Below are 6,797 nucleotides of genomic sequence, written 5' to 3' on the forward strand. Positions count from 1 at the left end.
GAAGCCGCTCTGGTAAACTGGCCCTCACCCAAACTCCTACAGTCACTGTAGAAATATGAAGCCTCTGGGACAGAGAAGGTAACCATAGCAACACCAAACTTTAAACCCAGCCTGATATTTGACTAGATTACCGTCCCCCCCACCCCACCCCCCCACACACACATACGCAGACACTGAGGGTGTAGAAGCGAAAAAGGTATGCTCATCTCTAAGGTAAACTTGCTTCAGAATCTTACCTGTCTGACTTCTAGCAACAATAATAAGGCTTTTGAAAAATGAGGAATAGATACAGTCTGAAGATGGAAAGTCATCACCAGAACCAGCCTCAGATACAACCCAAATGGTGGAACTGACAGGGAATTTAAAATAACTATTAAGCCTTCCTGCTGCTCTCACACGTTTCGCATGAGGCAGAGCGTACCTTCCTCCAGCTCCATCTGAACATCCCGGAGCCGGCCAGCGAGGGACGAGGGCCACGAGCTGGAGAGGAAAATGTCTGGATTGAAGACCTCAATGGTTGAAGGTGAGAGGAAGGCAGCTCTGGGAACGGCCCAGGCAGCTGGAACAGGTAGACACTGTGTGTGTGACACTTGTTTTGCACCAGGAGGACCAGACCCTAGGAAATGCGCTTCGCTACATGATCATGAAGAACCCAGAAGTGGAATTTTGTGGCTACACTACAACCCATCCTTCAGAGAGTAAAATTAAGTTACGAATTCAGACTCGGGGTGCTCTTCCAGCTGTGGAGCCATTTCAGAGAGGCCTGAATGAGCCCAGCAATGTCTGCCAACACGTGCTTGACAAGTTTGAGGACAGCATAAAGGAACATAAGGACCGAAAAGCAAGCAGAAATGAATCTACATTCTAGTCCCTTGTGCACGACACAGGGAGGAACATCCTCTGGGATATTTATTCTCTTCCTGATCTTGCAACACCCAGAAATAGAAGTTTATGATCACAACACGATCTGCCCTTCAGAAAGGCATGATTCTAGCGATTAACTCATTACAGCTGTGGGAATCCCTGCACGAACCTTTTGTATTTTTCTAATAAATTCCCTCTTTAAACTAAATAATAAATGAATAAACAAAATAACTAATAATACAGTAAAACCTCAATATAATGGACTAATTCAGGCGAGGGGGTGTCTGTTAAAGCCAAAAGTCTGTTCTGTCATAAAGGAGGTTTTCTGAATGCATATGTTAAAAAATTGGCAAATTAGTTAGTGTATCTGTTTTTACTTACGTAGACACATTTGTGTAATTAAAATTAAGTAGGCATGAAAAGTTTAATTTCACAGAAAAGTTTTCTAAATGTATTACTGTAATTTTGAGTGTTTACCGAATGGGTGCGTTCACCAGTCACTGTGAGTACACAAAGGCACACGGCTGGGGAGTGGCTCAGTGCATGTGAGAACATGGGCGTTAAAACTGCTGCAGAAAGTTATGCCAACAGATCCAATTACCCAGGGTGATGAGGATTTCTACTGTAGTTGTCGATATGTAATGTTTTTTATGTTGGCAAAATTACTACAGTTTTTCCCCAACATATGGCCTATTCTCTAAAATCTGTTAAAAATAACAGTGAATTAATAACAAAAACATAACTTGTTAATTTAATTATAAGCAAATCTTAGTTAAAAGTATTTTGAAGTTCACTGGGTGTTACTTTTCACATATGACATATGGACTGGAAATTTTGTCCTCTATATTCGAAGTCTGTTAAATTGAGGTCTGCAAAACTGAGGGTTTACCGTATCTTATATGAACTAAGCACATCACCAACAAATGATCAAGTGACTAAATGTCTAGAGCAGTGGTTCTCAACTGTGTTTAAGTATGCATGTGTATATGTCACTGAATCTGTAAACTGCTTTTACCAAATTTAATAAAAACAGCTGAATTCTGCATAAAGTCATTCATTTTCGAGGGATTGATTCAGGTGTAAACATGGAAAAGGGCTTTGTGTCTGAAAGAATGCTACTTATTCTAGAAATTTCTGCATATCAGACAAGCATGCAATCTTTCAGGCAGCAACAATTTTTTATTTCAACTTAGACTAAACTTCCCAGGGAATTCCATTGAATTGAATTGTTCTGGGGAAACACAACACTGTGTATGATGTAAAACAGCCCCTGGCAATTTACTAAATTGCTTTTTCATTAAGCTGTATTTTTAAAAGTAAAAATGATCAGTTTAAGCATTTCTCCGTAGCATAATGCACCTAAGACAAGATCAAGAAAATCTTGACTGACAATCCAATTAGTGTTCTGTTGAACAGTGCTCTTAAAAAAAAATAATAACCATCCAAATTCTACCCACATGTACTGCTGTTAATAGTGCTATTTATTATTTGTTGAGTGCTGACAGTGAGCAGACACAGCCCCTGCCCTGGGGGCTTATAATAGAACGTAGACAGCCAAGGAGAGAAATCTGAATAAAGTCCGCCAGAAGGTGTGAGGCTTTGGAGCTTATGTCCGTCTATAAATTTCTCTTCCTTTCCTCTTCATTTGTCTTGCGAAACACTGTATATAAAGTAAGAATATTACTGTAGTATTTTTTTTTCAGATTTCTTGTAATTTACATTAAACAAGTCACATGTTACTAGTAATTTGTAATATGTAAATAATAGATGTCATTTAAGAGGAGGATATTTAATATGTTAAATATCATTATAATGGAGAATGCTGTAAGTCCATGAAAGCTTTTCACAGAGAATTTGAGATTAAATCCGCAAATGTTTGTAATCAAATAAAAACATTTTAGTGACTAAAATGATCCTTTCTCATTTTCACAGAAGGGGGCTATTTTAGCTGGCTAACAAAAAGAAGGAAAGAAGGAAGACCTGTTAACTACACGCTATTTATTCACAGCTATTTGAAGTCATTATTTTTCCTAACAGTTTTCTGTACTGTGGTTGAATTTTTATAAGTGAATTTTGTTCTAAAACAAGTTTTCCTTAAGAAACTTAAAAAAAGCTTTTGAAGCAATCTCTAATATATGTGTATATATATGTATACATATATGTAAATATTTTCGTTAAGCATATGAATATAGTATAGAATTACACATTGAACATTTGGAAATCATGAGTTAATGTGATGTAAATTTACTGTTTAGATCAACAGAAATACATTGTTGCCTTCATTGAAGAGAACAACACTCTTTTCACTAAGCATTTTAAAACAAAAATCAATATCTAGCACATACATGTATGTTTCTGGGATGAAAAACCAGCTTATAATCTATCTTGAGTTTTTATAAGAGTTTATTTATCCTGAGATAACATTTGAAAGACTTTCCAGAAACAGGAAGACATAAGTTTCTGGTTCTAATTTAAATAGTCATATGATATGTGACCTTAATGTAGTAAGAGGTATTCCAGCCAGGGTACTTTCTCCTATGGATCAAGTGTATTTTTGTTAAATTGTAAAAATTTAAAACAAATGTCTCCCAAGCTGAAAAAAAAACCTCAAGGGCATCATCAGTCATAGGTTTAAAACACATGCCCAAATAATTAACAGCTAAATCATAGTAGAAAAAAATAAGAGCTTTTCCTGAACAATTTGTGGCATTATTTAAAGTCTTCTCTTAGAAGGCAATTGTTCTAGAATGACTGATTTTCTCTGTGTACTTTTGCTCAATAAACATTAATGAGTCAATTATGTAAAAGTAGAAATAAAGCAACACAGAGGAGCATTGAACACTTTGAATGGCAATGTTTTTTCTTTAAAAACTCTTTAGTAGATTTCTCAAAAGTTACAGGGAATTAAGTGACACAATAGAAAACATTCTGAAAAGTTTTTCTCTGTGTAGCTCTCTCTCTTACACCTAACATACATCCACATTCCTTTGATATATTTCAATAGTTTATTGTATACTCTGCCACCCCTTTCCGTATATTCATACAAATGTATACAGCCACTGTATATCAGAGGCAATACTATTCCTGTACTTTATGACTGACATTTAAAAAATTATAAAATATAGAACATACTTTTTTGCATATCAGTAGAAAAAGGTCAATGCTTTTGAAAAGTAATTGAGAACATCCCACAGCAAGGTGTGCTGTAAATTATTCAATCATTTGCTTAATGATGGACATTGAGGCTTTCCTGCACTTTAAGTGCCACTAGAAACAGCGCTGCCGTAAACATCGCTGGACGATAGCCTGAGGTGCGTTGGCTTCGCGCTCTTCAAGATAGATTTCTTCAAGTGGGATGGACGGGTCAATAGCATGTGTTGTTTAAATGTTGCTGAAGATGTCCAGTTTCATTTCCACAGAGGGCTTAGCACACACTCTCAGAAACAGGTTAAGAGTGTTTCCCCCTCTCACACTTCTCCGGCACTGACTCTTAACACTTTATTTTGAGGGGTTTTACCAGTAAAAAAAGTCAAAACAGGATCTTTTTGTAATAATCTGCACTATTCTCCCTTGTGGTGAAGTTGAGCATCTTTGTCACACTGTTTCTCATTTGAATTTCCTCTTCCCTCAACGACTTATTCTATCCATTATCCATTTTTCTCTTTGACTGCTGGTCTTCTTATAACATTAATTTATAAGAACCCTTTTTATATCAAGGATATTAACCCTTTGTCTGTCCTGTGTGTGTGTGTTTTTACTTTTTAGATATATATTTTGCAATACAATCTATTTTAAAGAGATGAAGTCAAATGTCTTTTCCTTTATGACTATTAGCCTTTCTATATTATTTCAAAAAACTTTCTTAACCAAAGATTATTCAAATATTTTCCTATGATGTAATGATATTTTTGCTGCTGGCGTATTAGTGGTAGTAGAGGCCCAGTTAATTTTAGTGAGGGAAGTAGCCCCCCATGCTTTTGAGTTACCCTCTCATGGATGAATGATGACTGCGTGGAAACAGAGGCTGGCTAATGTTGGCAGAGAGAGCTGGTTTGCATAATCACAGAGGGGGCTTTGGAGGAGTAGTCACATGGGACACAAATGTCTTCCACTCTGGGAGGTTCTTGAACTTCAACTTCAAGAAGTTCATCCACATAATTCTCAGACAGGCTTCTTTTTCACCAATCCTTTAATCAGACTTCTTCCTAGGCTCTCACCACTAACCACCTTCCATTAATCAGTAGAGAAGCTTACTTCATGCCACGCCTCTTTTCAGGGGCGGACAAGAGCGATGCACGGCTTGCGCTTTAGCACACTGTTCTTCAGGACAGCTCCTTTGCAGCTGTCCACTGGTGGTTGGTGCCAACAAATTGTACAGAGAAACGTGTGAACCAGGGCTGAATTTATTCCTCTGTAATTGTCAGCTGCTCTTAGGAAACTTCCCATGAAGCAATAGAGAAGGTCTGTGGGAGGGACTTCAGTGAAATTAGAGTAAGCCTGCTCATATTTTGAGAGAACTGTTTATGAGGGCTTTCAGGACCTGCTTAGATGCTATCCTGTTGATGCGAGTTCTATTCGATGAGAATGTTTCTGAGCAGGTGTAGCTAGAATCCTTTCTCTCTCTCATCCTCCCTTGTTCCTTCCTTCCTTCCATCCTTTCTTTTTCCTTTCCTCCATCTATTAGCAGATATTTACTGAACAATGATTACATGCCATGTATCAGTCCAGAATCTGGGGGAAGAGTGGTGCCTGTGCCTCCCTTCATGGTGGTAATATTCTGATAGAGTAGAATAGCACTTGATTTATGATGGGCAGCTCAGTTTACATGGCTGCCTCCTGTTCCATAGCCAGGTATTCAGTCTCAGTCATGGCCTAGTTGAAAGGCAAGAGCTTTTGTAAAGAAAGGAATTATTTGCCCAAGAGGGCCTGGCAATGCTCCAGAATTTTTCAGGTCTCCATTTCGATCTTCTAATCGCTACTGCTCCACACAGGGATGGGATAGTACACACTTGCCCGATGCCCCTCTTAATCCCCAGGTCTATAGGATAGAGAGGCAGAGCTATTTGCACCCCAACAAGGCCAAATGGGGAAACTTTGGTTGCTCTGAACCATGCTCAACATATGTCATCCTTTAGATCAGCTGGTAAGTATGTCGGAAAGGCTAACTCACATGGGGTGCATGTTTTCTCCTGAACTCAAAGAACCAACAAAATGTTTTTCATATTAGTAGGGGTGCACGGTACACCAAAATATTTCTTTATTTTGAGAGAGAGATCCCGTCTTGTCCCCAAATCACTGGAGTACTAGAAACTTTACTAAGTTGGTTGACCCTTAATCCCCACTCTTTAATCTATGTAATATATATCGTTTCCTTCAAGACTAGCTACATCATGCCCTCTGTGTTCTATTAGCATCATTATTAATTTAATGGACAAGCATTATATCCTTGAGGGATCAGAAACTTTGATATCCCTGTGGGCTAAATTATGGAAAACATCAGAGAGTAGATATTACCCAGCAGGAAGCTATACTTTGATCTTTTTCAGGTAAAAACAAATTGTTTCCGTTGATTTACATTTATAGGAATAAAGGAAAAACTTTTACCAAACAGCTGCCTGTTAATTTTCAGAGGCTATATTTATTTGTCCAAGCAAAAAATTATATCTAGAATAGCAGCTAAAATAGGTTAAATATACAACACTCATTTATTATTTTCCAAGGCTTGCCTATTATCTGCAGATAAGTGATTTAAATAGGAATATAAAAAAAGTCACCACCTTTGCATCTTCTAAGTCTTTGATAGAGACACTAATTTCTGTAGTCTCACAGTAATTCAGAATTACTTTGATATATAATTTTGATTCAGAGGCGGAGTAGTAGTGGTTTCCATTTGGTATCTTATTGCAGTAGACATTACCTTATGTGTCAGGAAA

At 37.6% G+C, this 6,797-nt stretch overlaps 1 pseudogene; it reads left to right on the plus strand.

Moving 5' to 3' along the window:
- Positions 1-444: 444 nt before the first annotated feature.
- LOC102766822 lies at positions 445-868 on the plus strand (annotated as a pseudogene).
- The last annotated feature ends 5,929 nt before the right edge of the window (positions 869-6,797 follow it).

The sequence above is a fragment of the Myotis davidii genome, unplaced genomic scaffold (assembly GCF_000327345.1).
Source record: "Myotis davidii unplaced genomic scaffold, ASM32734v1 scaffold319, whole genome shotgun sequence".
NCBI classification, from domain to species: Eukaryota; Metazoa; Chordata; class Mammalia; order Chiroptera; family Vespertilionidae; genus Myotis; species Myotis davidii.